Raw genomic sequence first — 21,359 nt, 5'->3', positions numbered from 1 at the left:
TATATTGTTTTAATATAGAAGCTCTGTGTCCTAATTTTTATTCATGTCAGTATCAAAGAACAATACATAAGATTAGATGATTTTACCTCAACATTATCTCCCATTCTTTACCTTTTTTACTAATATGCCCAAGGTGTGAAAAATTGTTACAGAAGATATCTTAAAAATATCCAGACACAAAAATGAGCTCTTCAAAAAATGTCAAAACAATTCTAACCTGGAAATCACTTTGGGAAACTTTTAAATGTTCCTATACATTGCTGGCAGTCTACAAAAGCTTCTTGATGCATTTTTAATGAACCATATTTATTATCAAGTGCAGGATTTCGTATTCTATCAGCAGGGTAGTTGAGTTGGCAACGGCAAAAAAAAACAAGTTTTCTAAAATGATATATAGACTCCCATATTTCAGTATTAAAACTTCAGAAGCCCCAGAATATTAGATATACAGTAATTTTGGCTTATAAAAGCTTTGGCATGGACACATCATGACTTTTTTATCTACTTAACAAATACACTGGCTTCCTCATCTCTTTAAAATTTTTGAGGATAATTTTTATAAATCTAGATGGAACGAAAATCTTATATGCTTGAGAATACTGTGTGAATGAAAACCAAAATCAAAACCACTCGCTACTAATTCATTACTCTGCACAAGTCCGTTTTCCTGATTCTGACATAGCATGGGGAGACAATATGACAAATCTTTCATTTGACAATTTAAAAAACACCACATCACAATGAGGTTATTTCTAGACATTTACACTAGACTTCCTTTTTCTGTCATTTTTGGTAGTATTTTATTAAGTACAATTCCTTTTAGGACAAGCCATTCTAATCTTCCCCCAAATCTACATTTACTTGCATCCTTACCCCCAAAGAAAAGCCATCTCACACTTCTCTCCAGAGAGTAACTACAAAGGGTTAAACAAAATCCACCCTGACAATACTAGAAAACAGTTCTCTCTCCGTGTGTGTTGGTTCACTGCTCCACAGGGCATAGCAGATGTTGTGTCTGGTAGTAAGAAGGGCCCAGGAGGTGTGGGCTGTCAATCACTTGTTTGCTGTTGTTGTCCCCCCCCCCCCCTAACTACAGGCTAGCCATGGATGTGAAGCCCCACTAAAACAATCCGCCTCAGCTGGGGTGTGTGAGGTATCAATAACCCTTGGCAGAGGTGTCAAGAGCCTTGCTGGAACTGAACTACCCTGCTGACCAGATGCTTAGCAAGTTAACAAGATCACACTGAGCTTTCACCACTTTTCCAACACAACAATTAACACAACTGGAAAATCACTGCATAGATATTCTGAAAGTGAATCTCACCAAAGTTGCCTTTTATGGAACAGAGGCCAATAAATACTGGACCATTCTGAGAGGAGGAATAATTTGAAGTTTCAAGTTTGGGCAGGTGCTTTGGCTAAATTGAGATGAAACTGTAAAACAGAACCATTATCAAAAGCATCCTTTCAGTACATTCATATAAGTAATTTCCAAGTACACTAAAATTATATTCAATTCTGCCCTTACAAACACTGATGCTTTATCTTAGGGGATAACAGAGTCTAACACATTCCATCAAAAGAGATCAAGACCAGAGTTGGTTTACGAATAGAACATAAATGGGCAAAGTTTTGCAGAACTGGATGGATCAGCATCTATACAGAGATTATAAGAGCCTATTCAGAAGTTACTCAGTAAACAACATTTAGAGATCTATAATTTTTAAAATCATGCAATCAAATTACTTGATTAGAACAAAAATCTCCCCTTTAAAAGACTGTACATCAAATTGGTGTATTTTCTGACCCAAATATATTTCGGGTTTGTTTTTTCAATTATATTACCTTAAGATTTTTCCCCTATGCCTTCATTTATAATGCCATTAGATAGCAATTATATACTTTTTCTAGAAAAATAGATTATATGACATTTCTAGAAAAATACACTGTATGCAGGAAAACATGAAAATTAGCTTTAAACAATTTAATGTTGTCTTTGCTCTGAAATTCAATAATGCTATCAGCCTGTAAGACCTCTTAGTGCTGAGCATTTCACACAGTGAAAGCTGCTTTCTGTTACAAAAGCACAGCAGCTGTGGCTCCTGCAGATACCCTTAAAGACAGATATAATAAAACACTGGGAGGGAGTAGGTCGACACAGGAGCATGAAATGGACGAGATGAAGCCCCTTTGTCACAGCCAAACAGGCTATAAAGTTACTATAGTAACATACAGTATTAAACTCCAGGTGGATTGACTTAATCTTCCTTAAACAAAAAATAAAGGTTAACAAAAACCAAACCAATAATGATTACGATCACTCTACCCAAATATTTTTCCAGAAGTTGTTATTCCTGGTTGAGTCTGGATAGATGAGGAAGAGGGTACACCAGTTCATGTTCTGATTTGAACAGATAACCCCAGAAGTTCAGAGTGAGGAGGAAGAAATGCAGTTTTAACATATTTTAAATAAATCCAGTGACTTGAGCAACAAGAAAGTCAAAGTGACCATGAAAGAACAATCAGATTATGTAGATTCTCAAGCCCAGTTAATTCTGCCTTCACCACATTTTTGTCAAATGGTGAGATTTTAAGGGCTAATACCTCTGGTACTAAATTCATTGATAATTTGGCAGCCTCTCCTAACTTCAGTGGAAGAGTTTTAGGCTCTATCTGTTTTAGACCACACTCTCAAATAAAATAATGATTTATGTTTTAGCTTATATAAGGTGCAATGATTATAAAAATAAGAGCTAGGGAAGTGGTCTGTGGAACTTGAGACCAAAAAAAAGTAAAAAAAAAGGTAAAAAAAAAAAAAAACTAAAACAAGGAAATGAAAAATCACGATTGAAGTCTGATTTTAAAGTTTCCTAAAGGAAGTCAACCTAAGTATTTAGAAGACACAGTAACCTCTCATTTGGAATAGAGGTGAAGTCCCGCTTACTCCTTATATGTTACTTACTGTTACTATTTTCCTGTGATCACCAATGTTTCATCTATAAACTACTTCTATAAGTTAAACCTCACACACTTTTTATTCTACCTAAACTTTCCCACACACATAACACACAATCTTATCCTGCCTTGTTTTAGCAGATGCCCAGCTTTTGTGGTTATCTTTTCAAATGTTACATTTCATGTCTTCAATGTAGATGGAAACTTGTAGTGATAAATAAACCTTAGCATGCAGACGTTTGCATTTCAGATTAATTCAATGATCTCTTGAATCGCTCTTTATGAATAGTACTCTAATGATCTGAAAGAGTTAAGACACTGTCTCTGGACCTTAATTTATGCCATGGAGTTAGGCACCAGGGCAGGCTGGACTCAATATGAATATTTTTAGTAGGATTTAGCTAACAGTGTGAGACATACCTTTCATGGATTTAGTTTGGGTAAACAACCTTTGTCTAGACAGCCCAAATGTCACAGGTATCGGTGCTCATTTTAAGTGGTAACTTCTATGCAAATAATTGCAAAGTTGCATTTTGTTCTTTGTACTGAGATTTTATGAATTAAGGTTTTTGACTGTATCAAGAGTTGTACCAAGTGGCAATTTTAGTCACAGACCTCCTTTCTGGTCACTCTTATTTGACAACATGTGAATAATGAGGTTTAGATTGCATTCATAGATTTCTGATGTGATTGCTAAGGGCTGCTTAAGATTCCTAGGAGTATTAAGATATCTAGAAGGGATATGGAAAGGAGGAGCTGAGGGATAGCAGACTGCTGGGAAAGCAAAAAGCAAAACTGGAGTTAAGAGATGCAGAACTACAGTCTTAGGAGAAAGGAGTAAGAACACTTATTTGTTATAAGTAAAGATATGCACTCATTAAACTTCTTTGACATATCCCTGCATATAAGAAATACTAAATTTTGAGAACTAGGACAGATCTATATTATTTTTCACAGCTGAATTAAGCTTATTCAACTCCCTTGTAACTTATAACTAAATATATTCGATATTAAATGTTTTCTTTTGTTAGTTTAAATATCATTTGGCCTTTCCTAGTTATGCTTAGATTCATTGATAAAGCATTTACTCTTTATCTTATTATATTGTTGAAGAATCGTAAGAATGGAGAAAAAATAATTAGTCCTTGACAAGTGGAGGTATTCAAACTAGTATATAGACTCTGATATGAGAATCACAAATGTAATTCACATCTACAGAGAGGTCTAACATGTGGAGCATTGCACAAAACTGCCCGGAGGAATAGCTTAATGAACCCTGAAATTTGACTCATTTTGTAATAGGTGCTTCATATTTGTTTTGAGTTTTTCATAGATTCTAAAATTCTAGGAAAGAAAATTTATTTATTCCTTTTCTATAAAATAGTAAATTCAAATTTCATATAGGTTGAAAAAACAATTTCAAATTCTTAACAGTAAATTCTGACAGATCCAATTCTGTAATGTGATAGAAGTAATAAAAATGAGAGCAAGATCACCTCTTTTCAGGCATATAATTTAGTTCTAAGGAGAAATGCACTTACAATTTTAGTACAAGATAAAGTTTTAGCTTGTACATGAACACATTCTATTATTTATGGATGCAACTTTGCATTCTTCACTATTTTAATTTTGAAGACAATGTGTCATCTGAGGTTGCAATTATTGTACTGGCTGAATACATCAGAACTCTCCTTCCCCAAAATAAAACAAAATATAAGGGATACGGGGTCCACAGTAACTATCATTGCTTTGAATGTTGTCTTAGATGAGAATGGGTCACTGCTGTCCCTTTGTACACTGCATAATCCATTATTTCTTTTTACTTCTTTTGCCTTTCAGTATGTAGTCTGCATTTTGCCAGAAGGGCTGGGGGTTCAAACCAGTAATTAAAAACCCAGAGCTCTAATAACTTTGACAAATATGGTGGATTTGCTCCATTGTATAAGCTGCTCACAGAGAAAGAAAAAGATAAATGGATTTTTAAAAGATAAATTAGTTTAATTCATAAAAATTCACATAATGGGTAATAGTTCATACAGCGCATTTTGCCATCTTCATTCAAAGAAGCAAACAAGGGAAAGGAGGCAACAACTCATGTTTTTAGTGCTATCAGCTGGAAAAGTGTGTCAGACTCATAAAATTGCTGTAATTTTCACCTCAGGCATTCCAAAGCACTCAGCAAACCATCCAGGATGCAATCCACAACAATCTATAAGCTCCAGCACCCTCCTCACAAGCCCTGCAGGAGACCTCAAACTCCCCAGGACTCTACTGGCATCTTCAACACCTCGGCTCTGATCTCACTGAGCATTCCATCAGAATAACAGAGTCACCCTCATCTGATTCCCTATTGGGATAGGAAAGAAGAATCAGAAACAAATGACAAAAGCCATTAAGACAAATGGCATCCAGAACAGCGTTTTAATGACCTTGTAGATGGCATCCTGAGTTCCATAACTTCAAAAGGAATGATGTGAACTGGAAGTTCTAGTTGGCTAACAAGCAAAGAGAATCTTCACATGGGCACATGTATACTCTGTATGACAGAGATCTTGGGAGCACGCAGCAGAGAACAGTTAAATCAGCTTCATTTCTGTGTTCATGACATTTAGGATACCCAGTAATAATCACTTTGCTTTGCTTTTTCCAGAAGTCCTTCTGAAGACTGCTGCCATACTTTAAGTATACCCACCTCACAAGGCTCATGAATCTCATAATGATGCCAGTTGTGGCTATTGTTATATTAGCTTTCTTTCATACCTCCGCAAGTAGAAATGGCGTTTGCAGTGATCTCTGCATAAATATTGAACCAAATTCACTCAGTGAGCATGTCATTTCCTAGATAACTTTGAATAGCTGCATTAACATTTGTTTTAATGGAATGGACCGAGATACTCTAAAACTTTTTCACAAAATTTTGTTAACTAATTTGTTATTGACTTTTAGGGCCAGACTGTTCCATTTTTTAATCCTCTCTCAAAATGTGAAGATTTTACAGTAAGTATCGGCCATCTTAACGGTCATCACATTCAAAGGGGAACACTAAGGGTTTTTCCTCTTTGAGTCATGGAGCCTCTACTTCAGAGTTTGCCTTTAGTGGCAGTAAATATTAATGGTATAAAAATACATGAAAATAGGAGGATAATAATTTCTGAATGAAATCCGAGTCCCCAATTCCTTAGCCATCTTTGCACTGTATAAAACCAATTATCTTGAATATTACATGTAATTTATAATATATTAATAGTTTGTCAGAATGTGAGCCCCCTCAGGACAGAGACTGTGTCTGTTTTGTTCATTCCTTCATCTTCGGTGATTGAAATAGTGTCTGGCACATAATAGGTATTGGGCGTTTATTGAATAAGTAAGCAAATGATGAAATTCCTGAATTTGACATAATTTTCTGCGGCTGCCTAACTATACAGAAAGGAACACTTTATGACACATTTCAAAAGCGTTAAATAAACTGAAATGCACTTTAGAAAATAGATTTAAATGCTTAGTCCTCCTTAAGGAGTGTAGAATTCATAGTAAGGGTAGACAAATTTTGTTATCCTTATTTGTTTATAAGTTATTGCTCTCTCTTTGAATGTATGTCACAAAGTTAGTGTCCAGGGAAAATTCAGAGAAAAGATTGTTTTCAAAAACCATATTTACTGGCAAAAGCAAAACGTTTACAAGGGAGTCTTCTGAAATACTCTCTCCTTGAGCACAGTTTGAAGCAGATGTGCAAAGGGACACAGACACCCAAACACAAGGTTACCAAAGTTTAAGAAAAACAGTTGTTTTCTCAAATGATTATCTTATTTCCAAGGGTCTTCACCTATCTGTAGGTGTCAGTACTGTAAAGTCAGGATTAATTTTGTTTGCTGGGAAGTTGGCCACTTTGGGGAAAGAACTAAAGTCTATTGATTTAGAGGACTAGTGCCAGACAGAGTTCCTCCTCTGTTTGTTTTATTTTAGCCCATAATGCCAAGGTGTTTGTTTGTTTGTATGCTTCATTTCCATTCCGACCCAGCTATGATATGCTGAGTCATAATGAAGGCAAGAAAAGATGTCTGTTTTGCTTTTTCACTGGAATTTTTGTGACCAGGAAATAAATGATTCAAAATATATTTGCTATAGGCTCATAGAAGTGTATCTAGTCTATCTGTTTGCAATGTTCTGGATGTTCAAATCAGTCTGTCTCAGCCAGACTCTTCGGGCCAACAAAAATAAACTGGGGATGCATGAGTTTTGCTGTCTAGCCATCACCCAGGACTCATCTCAGTACCCTGGAAATTTTGAGTCCATCCTGCCTGCCCTATTATATTATTTTTTATTATTGTATTATCCCTATTATAAAATGTATAGAAATAAATACTTAATAGTTATGAATTAGTGTAACATTTTTTAGTTATCATTGCTATTATAATACTTAACTTGAAATTATATTTTATTATTTGGTCCATCAAGAAAAAGATTTTTTTTTTTTATTTTTTTAAGATTTTTTATTTATTTATTTGACAGAGAGAGATCACAAGCAGGCAGAGAGGCAGGCAGAGAGACAGGAGGAAGCAGGCTCCCTGCTGAGCAGAGAGCCCGATGCGGGACTCGATCCCAGGACTCTGAGATCATGACCTGAGCCGAAGGCAGCGGCTTAACCCACTGAGCCACCCAGGCGCCCCTTAATATTCTTTTTTTTTTTTTTTTTTTTTTAAGACATCAAGAAAAAGATTTAAGAAGTGCCTGCCTTAGTTCAAGGCTCCTATCTCCAGCTCAACAAGCATTTGTTAAATAAGCAAAATTTTATAAAATGCTTTTTATAGAAAATTACTATAGTAGAAACGTCCAGAAGATAGGGTTATTTCAAGGAATTTAACAGGAATACTTACTCAAGGACATTCCTCTCCATAGAGTTTTCACCATTCAAGGTAAATGACTGATAAGCTATCCCAGAGTAAGGAAACCCTACTAATCTGATACTAGGAATTGCCATGATGTAATGGCAAGCCTTCAGAAAGAACTAGCAAACCAAACAGAGGAAGGAATGTGCATACAGAACCTCTTCATGCTCAGAGGAAACTGTGTCATACCCCTGGATTTAGCTGTCATAGAGACATTTGAAAACAGATTTCTCCTGCAATTTTTCATGTAAAACATAACTAAAGTTGTCTTCTTTGCTTTGTCACCAATTTGTAACAAATAATTCTTCATGCAGCAGAAAGCGAGGGGTAAGTAGGTGGGTATGGGAATAGAGCCTTGGGATGATTAAGTTTGTTTAAAAAACCAAATACCATATCTACCAGTGAATTTATCACAAGCTTTGTTTCTGAGCTTTTCATTGCAAAAGCTATCAATTGTTTGGACAAAGTTGGCTGAAAGGCAATGAAGATCACTAAAGGAAACGGTATCTTAATGCATATGGAAGGGAAAACTTCTGTTTTTGCCAGAACCAGTGGTCATTCTTTCAAATAGGCCAGAGTACCTGGGTTGTAAAGGTCAGAAATTTCATTGTCATTCCAAGAGTGATCATGGAAATTCATGGAAGCAATTTTTGGTGGTCACATTGATTGAGGCACATTTGGCATTTTGTTGAGGAGAAGCTATGGATGCTAGATATCCCACAAAAAATACCCTGAGTCCTGCACAATTTTTTGATGTTTTGCCAAGATACTTCTAAAGATGTGAATAGCACCTAGAACCTAAATCAGTTTTTTAAAGCAACCCAAGATGTTATCTGTATAGTTTTAACATAACAGGAACTCGCCAGAACAGGGCCATTAAAAGAAATGATGGAAGTATACCCTTTACTTATTCCAAACTGATAAAAGTTATTTATCATTTAACAACATACTTCATACCCAAGGCAATGCTGCTCATACTTGCATTGCTGCTATAATATACCTGAACAAGTCTACCTTTCGTAGTTACTGCTTTCCACATATAGGGGCAGGCAAATGACCACGAACCACTGATAGAGCCTTACAGAAATGTAACTTAAAGAAATGCAGAAAGGACTCCCAGAATAGCTGAAATAACACGTTATCATATAGCTTAATGATACGCCAATGTAGATATTGCAATGGGAGAACATGCTCCCAGAGTACAGTACACTGTAGTTCCTGGTGCTCTGATTGTTTTGCCAAAAGGCCTCTGGCTCTTTTCTGCCTTTTTTGTTGTTGTGTCCCCTCCAGCACTTCTCCTTTTCACCTATCTTCTGGAGTGGAGACTCTTGTTCCCATCTTCATTGCCTGTCAACTTACCTCCCCTAGCAATTTATAAAAGCTGCTCTCACTGCTTCTTATCCAAGTGCAGGAAATCCTCAAAAAGGAAGACTGGATTAATGGCCAACTGAGTCTTCAGTAGAAACTTTCTGACTATATGTTGCCTAAGTTTGCATGTTTTTAAAGAAAAAATGTGCCAGTCAAAATATTAACCACCACCACACTGAATGCAATTACAGTTTCCAGATTTTTAAGAAACATCTTTCTAGGGTGCCTGGGTGGCTCAGTGGGTTAAGCCGCTGCCTTTGGCTCAGGTCATGATCTCAGGGTCCTGGGATCGAGTCCCACATCGGGCTCTCTGCTCAGCAGGGAGCCTGCTTCCCTCTCTCTCTCTGCCTGCCTCTCTGTCTACTTGTGATCTCTGTCTGTCAAATAAATAAATAAAATCTTTAAAAAAAAAAAAAAAAGAAAGAAACATCTTTCTAGTCTTTCATTGTATTGTCTGGGTCATGCAGTACAACAATGCATGTAAATTACTGAGCACAGGACCTGGTACAAGGCAAAAGCTTTGTCCGTTATTGTTATTATTTTTATTATTATCAACTATCTCTTGTTGTTCATCTAGATATTCAAGATAAATCACCCTGGAACTTCATGCCAGGAGAGACTTGCATCATCTCTTAGTTCTTGCAAGTAAGTGTCAGAGAGAAAAGAAAGTTGTTTTAGAAGAGTGGTAGTATTTGTAGGTTTTACTCAATGAATGATTGTGATTATAAAGTGGGGATCAAAACTATGTATATGGGGCACCTTGGTGGCTCAGTCAGTTAATCATCTGCCTTCAGCTCAGGTCATGATCCCAGAGTCCTGGGGTGGAGCCTGTTGGGCTCCCTGCTCAGCGGGGAGTCTGCCCCTCCCTCTGCTTGTGCCCCTCCCCCTGTTTGTGCTCTCTTTCTCAATTAAATAAAAATCTTTTTAAAAAATCCTACATACATGTTTAGGTTATTAGCTTCTTTAATTCTTTTTTTTTTTTTTTAAGGTTTATTTATTTACTTTAGGGAGACAGAGAGAGAACATGGACAGGGGCATGAGTGGGGGGCGGGTACCAGGAAAGGGAGCAGGAGAGAATCTCAAGTGGTCTCTCTGCTAAGTGGGGAGTCAAATCCAGACTAGATCTCAGGACACTGAGATCATGACCTGAGCTGAAATCAAGAGTAGGATGCTTAACCTACTGAGTCATCCAGGTGCCCAAATAGCTACTTTGATTCTTAGGATAAACTTTTAAATTCTCTCCTCTGTAAATAAAAAGACTAAGAAACAAGTTTGGATCTTGTTTCTAAATTGTATATATGGAGTAAATGTTAAAGATGTATAAAAAACAATGTGGAAGAAACGCAAACTATAATGTGATGAGTTTTTATCTTGGAATAAGGATTTGGTTTTGGTTTTGGTTTTGGTTAGTGTCTTAATCTATAATGTGATTCAGAGATTTGGCCAATATTTTTTTTTTTTCTTTTTGCAATAGTCAGCCTTCTTGGTGACAAATGGCCCTGACTAACAAAGCATTTGTTAGCATCAACAATGGGTGACTTAAAGTTCTCTTTTACACTAATGTAACACAGGAGACACATATAATTAGGACTACATGTTAGCCTAATCAGTGTGCACAAGATAGACTTTTCTTTTTTTTTTATTTTTTTTTTTTTATTTATTTGTCAGAGAGAGAGGGAGAGAGAGCGAGTGCAGGCAGACAGAATGGCAGGCAGAGGCAGAGGGAGAAGCAGGCTCCCTGCTGAGCAAGGAGCCCGATGCGGGACTCGATCCCAGGACGCTGGGATCATGACCTGAGCCTAAGGCAGCTGTTTAACCAACTGAGCCACTCAGGCGTCCCGACTTTTCTTTATTGAAACATCTTTGTGTGACTTTTAGACAACCTCTACACTTAATATACATCTAATTTGTTGTGAGATTTCTCAGAGATAATTGAAGTGATTTCCAATCAAATTCTTTCTGGATAAGAGTATCAATTACATCTGGAACTATCCATGTCCAGATGTGGCCCAGTATTATGCACAGGGGCTCACAGAGACTCAGAATTTGGGGATTACCCTTTGCGAGGAACTGACATCCCTCAAGTATGAACAGATCATTGCCTCCATGACCACAAGCTATTGCAACAATGTGAAGTTCTGCCATTGCTGAAAGTGTGTTGTGGGAAAGCACAATAAATAAATAAGCTTGCATTGCTGCTATAATATATCTGAACAAGTCTACAAACAGAGTCAACGATTTTCAAGGTCTCTGAAGGCCCCAAAAGTCTGTAATTGTGTTTTTGAATTCTAGGAAGTTTCCCATGTTACGAACTGACACTGTTAATATGCTTTCTTAAAAGAAGACTAGCTAATGATTGGTGATAAACACATGGAAAATTGTCTTATTCATATAGGTACTTTCCCCAAAGGATTAAAACATATTGGAAGAAAATTTGCTCATCAATTGAAACATATAAACTGTATTTGGGGGAATAATTTTTCCCTTTTAAATAAAGACAAAGATATAATCAGGATTATTTCCTCATACTACTACTTAGTTATTTTTGACCAATGACAATATTTGAATACTATGCTATATTTTTCCTTCACTTATAGCAAAATTAAATTCATGTTTCAATCCATTTTTTATCAAATTCATTTCCCTTTTATAAGAGTTAGGAGCAGGTATATCAAGCAGTTTTAACAATGAGGTTGCCCTTAAAATATGAATTATATACATCTGCCATGGGATAAACATTAATTTTTTAATTGGCATACACTCATTCTACCTCTTATAAAAGATCACTCTGTTGTGTGGATGATATCTGCCAAATTTTCTATACTTTTTGAACATTTAAAAATAATATAATAATATTATTTAATATATTATATAATATATATATATAATATAATATAATAATATAATATAAAGATAGTGAGTGGTGTTTACGGCCAACCTATTAATAGTTCATTTAATAATGATAATAACTTAAAATCTTGATATACTGTATAACTTACAAATCACTTTTATATATGTAACATCACTTTAAAAATTTGTTACCTTAAGAAATGGATTTTTCTTCAAATTAATAAGATTCTTATGTCAAGAAAACTGCCAATTTTCTGAGTCCAATTCAAGATTTTTTCCTAAATGCATTAAATTATTTAGAACAAGTCAATTTTAAATTAAATAGCAAACCCTGCAGAATGAATCAGAGGTTCTCTCCTTCTACATATTAAACTTTTGCCCTTTTTGAAGACTACTTCCACCATTAAAAATATGTCTTATGTGGAATGTCTTTCTGTAAGAAGAGGGGAAGATTTTTGTAAAACTTTTCACCAGATTAATGACATTTGTAGAAAAATAAAAAGATAGATAAAATAAAACGAACCTGGTCACTACTAGCTTAAGATTCTTGCTTTCAGTTTAGCATAATGCATACAGATCAAAAAGAAAATCATAATAAATTAGCTGTGGAAGTATATTCTGCAAGAATTCTTAGTTCAAGTGTTAGTAGATTATGCCTATTCTCTAACATTTAACAACAAAAACATTGTGCAGTATTTTGTTGATTATGCCAAAGCAAGTGTTTTGAGAAGCCACTGGCTTTTTCATATCTTTAAAGCCTGCCCTATTTGTGGAAAGGGGAAAACAAGAAAGGAAACATTTGCAGAAAAGCCACTTTGGTAATATCTGAGACAACACCATTCTTGTTTCACTGGGATTTTATTTCATTCTTGTAGGCTTAACATCTCACTGCATGAACAAAGAAAATATCATGTGAAAAGGGCTTCAGGCTAGCTACTTCCAAAAGGATTCAACCTTCCAAGTGCTATCAATATCATCCATACACCCACACAGTTAGCACTTTTGAATACATTTACTGAAAACCATTAATAAAGCAACAATCTTAGTCTGGTTCTTAACCATGTGTCACAGTGAAATAAGTTCATGTAAATCTGTGAACTGCACGACAATGATCAAATTAACAGTCATTTCAAGAAAAAATGTCCCTCAGGCTGAAAAATAATTAGTAGTCTCTCACTATCTTTTCCTCCTAATAAAAATCACGATATTATTGTTGACTGTGCTAATAAAACACCTCCCGTGACCCTGATGCAGCTTGATGTAAAATGTAAGGACTGTTCCATTGTGCAGTCTCACACATGTTTTATTAAACATTTCCATTTGGCTCTTCATCTGGGAACACAAGGGCCCATGGAAGCTGAAGAACTTTTGTTACCATGTAATGTAACTCCCACTTGTTTATTGCTGCAGTTAATAAAACACCCACTTTGAAATTCATTATCTTTGAAATTTAACTTTTAACTGCATAAACTGAATATTCAGAGTTTGGGATATGGACAGGAACAAGAGCAAGGGTCAGAAAAAGCAAACAGGGGAAATCCATTTAGTGCATAAAAAGCAGCTCCAGGTTGCCACATATGTTGCCATAAACATCAAATCTGGGATTTTGATTTTTAGAACAACATTATATTGAGGAAGTCATCATGGTCACAGGTTGTTCAACGTATTTTCCTTTTGGTTATTTATTTCCACTCCACAACTACTTCTTGAATGCTGCTGTACAAAAAAGTATTGCAGGTTTACAAGAAAGATATATAAACCCTGTCCTCAACGAGCTTATAAAAAGATGACAGATTGGGTTTTGGTGCCAAAGGGCATGATGAGCTAATGTCTGTTAGTGATGCTTCCAAAATACAAATTCGGGATGAAATATCAATTATCTTTAAAAAAAATAAAACACAGAAACCTGACAAAGTCAGTCAACTACTGAATCAGAACAGTGAGCAGCACCTCTGTATTGATACCACAAGCCAAGAGAAAGCTAATTTCAACAATCAACACAATTCAGCAAAGATTTTTGAACATGGCAAAGTGAGCCAGATATAGTCTTTTCCCTCAAGTAGCCTGGGTCCAGTGAAAGAAAATTCATGACCGTAACTCATTAAAATACAAGCCAGGAAATGGAGAGTTGTTCCAGTGACTCCATAGCAGAATATTTTGATTATACTTTTGTAATTCTTAGAATTACGTCTTTGAAGTCATGAGTAATACACACATTCTTTGGGAAAAAACCGGGCATTTCAGGCACACTTACAATTTTAAGGTAGTTTCTAATTTTCAAATGTTATTAGAAAACATACACAAGTTAAGAACAGATGGTGAGCAATTGGAAAGAGGGTAGAAATGTTGAGCTTATAGAAAATATTAAAAGAGTATATGAGAAAAAAATCTGCAAAACAAAGGAAGTTTTGTTTTGCTTAATTTTCATGGAAGGGACATCACAGCATTCCTCCAAACTCCCTTTTTTCAAAGTGTGCTCCAGGAAACATAACATGGAAGACATTAGGAGAAGGAAAGGAAAAGTGAATTGGGGGAAATCAGAGGTGGGGGGCGACGAACCATGAAAGACTGGACTCTGAGAAACAGAGGGTTTTGGAGGGGAAGGGGGGGAGGGTTAGATGAGCGTGATTGTGGGTACTAAGGAGGGCACGTATTTTTTTTTTTTAAGATTTTATTTATTTATTTGACAGACAGAGATCACAAGTAGGCAGAGAGGCAGGCAGAGAGAGAGGAGGAAGCACGCTCCCTGCTGAGAAGAGAGCCCGATGTGGGGCTCAATCCCAGGACCCTGGGATCATGACCCGAGCCAAAGGCAGAGGCTTTACCCCACTGAGCCACCCAGGTGCCCCGGGAGGGCACTGTATTGAATGGAGCACTGGGTGTGGTGCATAAACAATGAATCTTGGAACACCGAAAAAATAAAATAAAATTTTAAAAAATAATAAAAAATTAAAAAATTTTTTTAAATGTTTTGAAGATTCAGTAAGTCTGGAAAGACTTGATTATGCCAGATCAAATAACTTTAAGACTTTAATATGATCACATGGATTATGAATCTCTAAGACAGAATGTTCTTTTCATAGAGCATCTCAAGGGACTGTAGTTCCACAGAACAAAGCTTGGGCATGGCTACTCCTGATGGTAGATGAGAACATGTGCAAAACTCAGAGGTCCCACTCCTGTAACATGGGGTCTGTCACAGGTCTGGATTTTGAACATACTCTCCAGGTGATTTCAATGCAACTTCCTGGCATCAAACCTTGGACTGATATTTGAGAGTCTCTGATACTAAAACTAAGACTTTACATTTAGATGCTACAGGTGAATTAAAGTTCACAAATAGTACTTTCAATGTGAGGGTAGACATTAAAATATTGTCAGAAAGCCTCTCGGTAGGCAGAAGAAAAAAAATGCTTTTCGAGGGGCGCCTGGGTGGCTCAGTGGGTTAAGCCGCTGCCTTCGGCTCAGGTCATGATCTCGGAGTCCTGGGATCGAGTCCCGCATCAGGCTCTCTGCTCAGCAGGGAGCCTGCTTCCTCCTGTCTCTCTGCCTGCCTCTCTGCCTGCTTGTGATCTCTCTCTGTCAAATAAATAAATAAAATCTTTAAAAAAAAAAAAATGCTTTTCGAAACTATCCTCTGTTGGAAGAGGGAAAATGTCTCCTTACTCCGGTTATGCTCTCCTTTACATCATAACAATGTTAACAGTTGGGAGACAATGGGGAAGGAATTCCTGAATGTCAGTGTTCAAGAGATCTGGCTGGTTATGCTTAGCACAGTTACCATGTACACTGCTCACTGCTTCTTTGAGCATGGGCTTTTAAAATTTTATTTATTTATATTTACAAAGCAAAATCACCTTCTATCTTCCTTTTCTGAGATCTAAGTATACAGTCCTCATTAAAGTGAAACAAGAGGAGGGGAGGTGTGTCATTCCTTTAGATATTACAAGCTGCTTGGTGTCCAAATACTGAACATTCCACCCTATGTCACTTTCACTTTATAAGATACACAAGCTGTTTTGATAAACTATTTCCCTCTTTGAGCTTTGCAACTTTAGGTCCAGCAGGGAACAAGACCACAAAGGTGATAAAGAAAAGCAGATGGAACTGTCAAAGAAGGCCAAAGGCAAGAAGCAGAAGAAAAAATATGTATTTTCTGGAAAAGTCAAGTCCATAAATTAAATTGTTTTCATCTGTCTCTCCCAAAAGATAGGAGAGAGAATTGTGTGACCAGTGTTGTCCATAGGACGTAAGATGGTATTCGCTCTGATCTTTCTGAAAGATCAAGACTAATGCCATCACTATTAGGATGATTTTTATCAAGGGATTGTGGGGGAAATAAGTGTCATTGTCTTAACAGCTACTCAGAGTTTTCCATTCTACTTCTTACATTCTACATTTATAAACACAGACAAAACTATAACCTCTGTTTGGAGATATTTTGTCCTTAGGAAGCAGGGTAATTTAGAGTTAAGGATAAATCATTACAGAGCAACATCTGGTATCTTACCTCATTTCTTAAAATGATCTATAATGGCTTTTTAAAGATGTGCATTTTTAACCTGTTCCTTTATTTATAAAAATTATTCTGGTGAAACACATTTCTAAACCAGTGTACATCAGAGAATTCATGTTTATAAACTTTTTCATGACCTTCTGTTTATAAAATTCTGCAGTGTATGTATCAAACAAAAACTTTGGCTCATGGTAGCCAAGTGATGGATGGATGGTTGAATGAATGAATGAATGAATGAAGCGAGCTGATACAAATACAATTCCTCCCTCAATTATTCAAGTTCTAGCTGTGAATATTATCTTGCTTTGCCACTGTGATGGAGCATGTTTAAATTATGCTAATATGCAGTTTTGTTATTGTTTCATTGGTCTGTCTATATAGCAAATCATTCCCAGTCTTAGTGGCTTAAAGCAACATTTAGTATCATCTCCCACATGTCTGTGAATTAAGTGAACACAGAAAAATCTGGGTGATTTTTCAACTGGGCTTTCTTATGGGGTTGTAAACATGTGGTGACTGGTGCTAGTGGTACCTGAAGGTTTGATTGGGTTAAACATCCAAGATGGTGGTCAGTTCCTGCTGGAGTCTCATGGGAGCTCAGCTAGAGCTACTGACCAGTAAATCAACATGCGGCCTCTCCATGTAGCTCTCTCATGTAGCTTCTTACAGGTTCTTGGAGGAAGTATCATAAGCACAAGTGTCCCAAGCAATCCAGGGGAAACTGAAAAGCTGCTTATGACCTAGTTTGAAAATCCTAGGACCTCACTCTGTAGCATTCTATAGGAAAAGGCAAGTCACAAAATCCAGGCAAGATTCAAGAAGAAGGGAACCAGATCCCATCTTTAGATGCGGGAAGCAGAAATTGATGGTATTTAGCTTTTTAGTAGTTCTTTTCTCTTCAAAGATACAAACACATCTCAAAGTTAAAGTGAGAAATTTCAGTGAAAGCACTTTTCCCATTTGATCTAAAGAGGCCCAACACCATTCCAACTGTTCTCAGGTTTATCTGCTCTTGAAGCAGCAGCAAAGTAGTAAAACCCATGAATGGAACTTACATCATTTCAACTGAGTGTAAATACTGCCAATAATTTTATGCCTTGCCTTAGATGTGGCAAGTATGGCAAATATTGAATAAACTATGAAACACCAAGCAAATAGTCACCTTTGCTTTACCTAGAGTACCAGACTCTGCTAAACAAGTGGATGTGGAATCAGATTTCTTATTTCAATTACATCTCCATGAAGCAAATATTAATAATCCTATTTTGCAAATGAGGCTCAAAAGGTTAAGTGATTTTTTTTTTTTTTTGCTTTAAATTGCACAATTAATGAGTAGTAAAACTGAGATTCCAGCCCAGAGACCGTGCGTTGTCCACGACACATGCTGCTTCAATGAAAAGCGAATAAACACTGAGAAAACCTGTGGAGAAATTGGAGATGAAAGAAGGGAAGGCATAAGGATAAGGGGGGAGAATAAGGTGCTGTTGGAGCCCAGGATCCCTGCACTGAGAAACTTTTGTTTTGCGCCTAGTTGGTCCAACAAATATTTCCTACAACCCTATATAGCCAGAGTGATGGTCTTCTAGCAACCACAGTCTGGGAAAAAGTAAAAAAGAAAACAAAAGTATAGATTCCGGGAGCGGAGGAAGAGAGGATAATGTCGTGGAGGTCATGGAACCAGCCACCGGGATGAGGCTCAGAGTGGCCAGAGATGGTGTGTGGGAAATACACTGACAAGTGTGGAACAATGAGATACATGGAGAGATGGGAGAGGTGACCCCTTCCCTCCCTCGGCGCTCCCACCCCTGCTGCTGAATAATAGCCTTCTGGGCCTGTATAAAGCGCGAGGAAGACGGAGAAAGAAAAGATGAGAACATCCATGCTGCCGGCTGCATGGCACTCTGATTTTTTTTTTTTTTTCTCTTTCTACTGTTTGAAAACAAAACAGCATGCCCATAGCAAAATGAATTAACTGAAAATTTCAGTAACAGCAAGGAAATATAATGCAACAAATGAAACATACTACTTCCCAGTTATATAGTATTTTGTTTCTATTCCAGAATTATGTTTGTAGTTCGATGTTAAAAAGAGGGAGAATAGTATATGCAGCAGCTACTTTGATTCATTTTATTTTTCTGAACAGTATATAATTGTTTTAGAATGGAGTTAATTTTTTTCTGAAGAAAACAGTCCGACAAACTAAATTACAAAAAAGAAGGGAATATAATGAAAGTGTTAAACATCACTTGTTATACTGTTTTTTCCTTTACAACTGATTTATATATGTTGTTAGTCGGAAGACTAATCAAGTCATTCAGAAAGCTTAAATTCTCAGTAAAACCTGCCTCCCCTCAAATCAGGCCAAATAAACTTCCCTGTTGCATCTTTTTGAATAAATTGATTCGTATCTTCCAGGGGTTAAGTGGTCTCAAATTATTTTTGATAGCATTGATTTCAATTCACGAGAGAAAATCGCATCGTTAAAAGGATACCATATTTAATGCCATTCTTTATTTCTTTCTAATTCTTATCTACGCATTCATCTATAGCCATCCCAGCCTTTTATGAATAATAATTTCTCACTATTTTATGATCCATGTTTTTTGCTGCAAAATGCACAAAAGTAATTAAGCCAAATTGAAACAATTATAGAAATACACTATTCAATAACTGAGTTGCCAAAAAAAGTTTTACTGTACCCTAAGGAGGCAAAAAAAAAAAAAAAAAAAGAAAAAAAATGCCTATACAGCAGTAATATCATTCCACATGTTACATTTATTCCTGCAAGCCAGCCAAGCTCAAATTAATTGTACTGACTAAACTTTTCTTCTTGGAGAAAATTAAAGATATGCTGTTGTCAACACTTGAGCACAACCTTGCCGACACTTAAACGCAGAGAAGGGTGTGACATCCTGCCCCGGCTGCCTTGCGCTAATTAATCACTCTGGTATTTAGGACCATTCAAGCAGACAAATTAATGGGGAATAATTAGTGTATCTTTGTTCCAGCTCAGCTTTGCACACCAGACACTCTCGGGGAGAGAGGGGAGTTTGCAGAGCGTGAGCCATTAGCACGTGCATAGTTTCACTTCTGTTCAGCAAGTTCTTCTGAGATTAAAAGAGAAAGGCCAAATTAGCAGACGTGTGACTGGGGTTAGGACACCCTTCTGGAAAGAAAGCCCTCTGTTTGGGTATCAGCTTTCAGAAGCAAGTTGCTAATCCAGATACTGAATTTCATGAAATACAATTAAACCTCGGGGAAAAAATAATTTCGGAAACCAAAAACAATTCTTTCCAAAAGTAGAGTGAACAGGCTTATTTTTCTTCATATTACTTATATATATTTATGTATCACAGAGGTAAATTCACCCCTCAGAAATTTCACATTTTTCCTTATTATTGTTGGCCTTCGTGCATTTTTATTTAAAATGGATTTTTATCAATAAATAGTATTTATAAATTTTGTAATTAAATAGTGTAGACCATTTAACCTCTCTGCAGTTAGTGAGAACTCTCTTCAGAGACTCCCTATGGCCATAAAATTTAATTTGCTTCTTCTGATAGGAATCAGAGTAGAAAATTCAGACAAAGTCTCCATATACGATTAGTATGACCAACGCAGTGCTGATTACATTTTGTCCCATTTTAAACTGCTGAATGGCTTCAGTGTGCACATTGACTGAGTGAAGACACCATTTCTTACTGAAACATACTTAAAAACTAAAAATCAGATGTTGACATTTGCTAGATTGGGAAACTTTCGTGATTTTGTCTCACTACAAATAAAACAGAGAGAAAACCAACTGATGCATCAGAGTTCAGATTCTACTCGATTAAACCCACCAGCTTTACTTTAATACATAGCTTCCTTCCCTCGCCAGACAAAAACATCCGATTTTTCCAAAATAATACTTGGAATACCAGATTTTATTCTGGTGCTAAACTATTTCTGAGGTTTTTATGAGTAACAGTTTGCTATAAAAAGAACTTATCTAAACACACTGCAAATAATTGTGTGAAAATATGTATATACATTCACATAATCACACTTATTTTAATACCACATGTGTGAGTGCTCTTTAATTACTTTTTTCATTTTTCTGTGATTTTTGCAAGGAAGGACTTTGATTATCTAAAGTATGTTTGCTGTGTTTGAGGACTATTTTCTGTGTTTCATCCCATAACTCCCCAGCTTTGTCTCTTAACAGTCAAGGCAGGAGCGACTGTGTAGCACAGAGAATATTCCTGCAAATTCCACACCCACTGTGGGAAGGTTTAGAATCCCTGATCCCCTCATTCTCAAAGAGCAAGGGAACCACATGGAAGGGCAGGCTAGAGAGGGTCAGGAGCTGAGGCAAAGGGAGACCACACAATGAGAAGACAGCCCACATTCCAGATCAGGTTATCAATTCTTTTGTAAGGAAATTCCACCACCTGGAAATACAAAGATGAAATGACTGTGGGGCATCTGTGAGTGGGTTTAGTCCCATCAGTAGCACATCACTTAATATAACAGAAAAGAGAATTTTCCTCAGCTGGGATATGCCATCATTTGGGGTATTGTTTTACCACATCTACCCTGGAGGTTTTTCAAAAACACGATATTATTAGGCATAATGCTCTTGAATTTGTGCTGGTGGAGAGGGGAGGGTAAAAAAAAAAAAAAAAAGCCAATCACAAAACCACACATTCTTGCAATTTCTTAGAGGCGAGAAATGAATCTCTCTTCAGTCTCCTCTGAGATACTAAATTACTGCCTACGATAAGCCCAGATGCCATTAGAAA

At 36.6% G+C, this 21,359-nt stretch overlaps 1 long non-coding RNA gene across 1 annotated transcript in view; it reads right to left on the bottom strand.

Annotated features, from left to right (window-relative positions):
• Window positions 1-21,359, bottom strand: part of LOC125102952 (uncharacterized) — a 125,648-nt gene that overhangs the window by 90,107 nt on the left and 14,182 nt on the right. The window lies entirely within an intron of this gene.

The sequence above is a fragment of the Lutra lutra genome, chromosome 6 (assembly GCF_902655055.1).
Source record: "Lutra lutra chromosome 6, mLutLut1.2, whole genome shotgun sequence".
In the NCBI taxonomy this organism is placed as follows: Eukaryota; Metazoa; Chordata; class Mammalia; order Carnivora; family Mustelidae; genus Lutra; species Lutra lutra.
The sequence above is the reverse complement of the archived record's forward strand: the minus strand, read 5'-3'. Positions and strand labels throughout refer to the sequence as shown.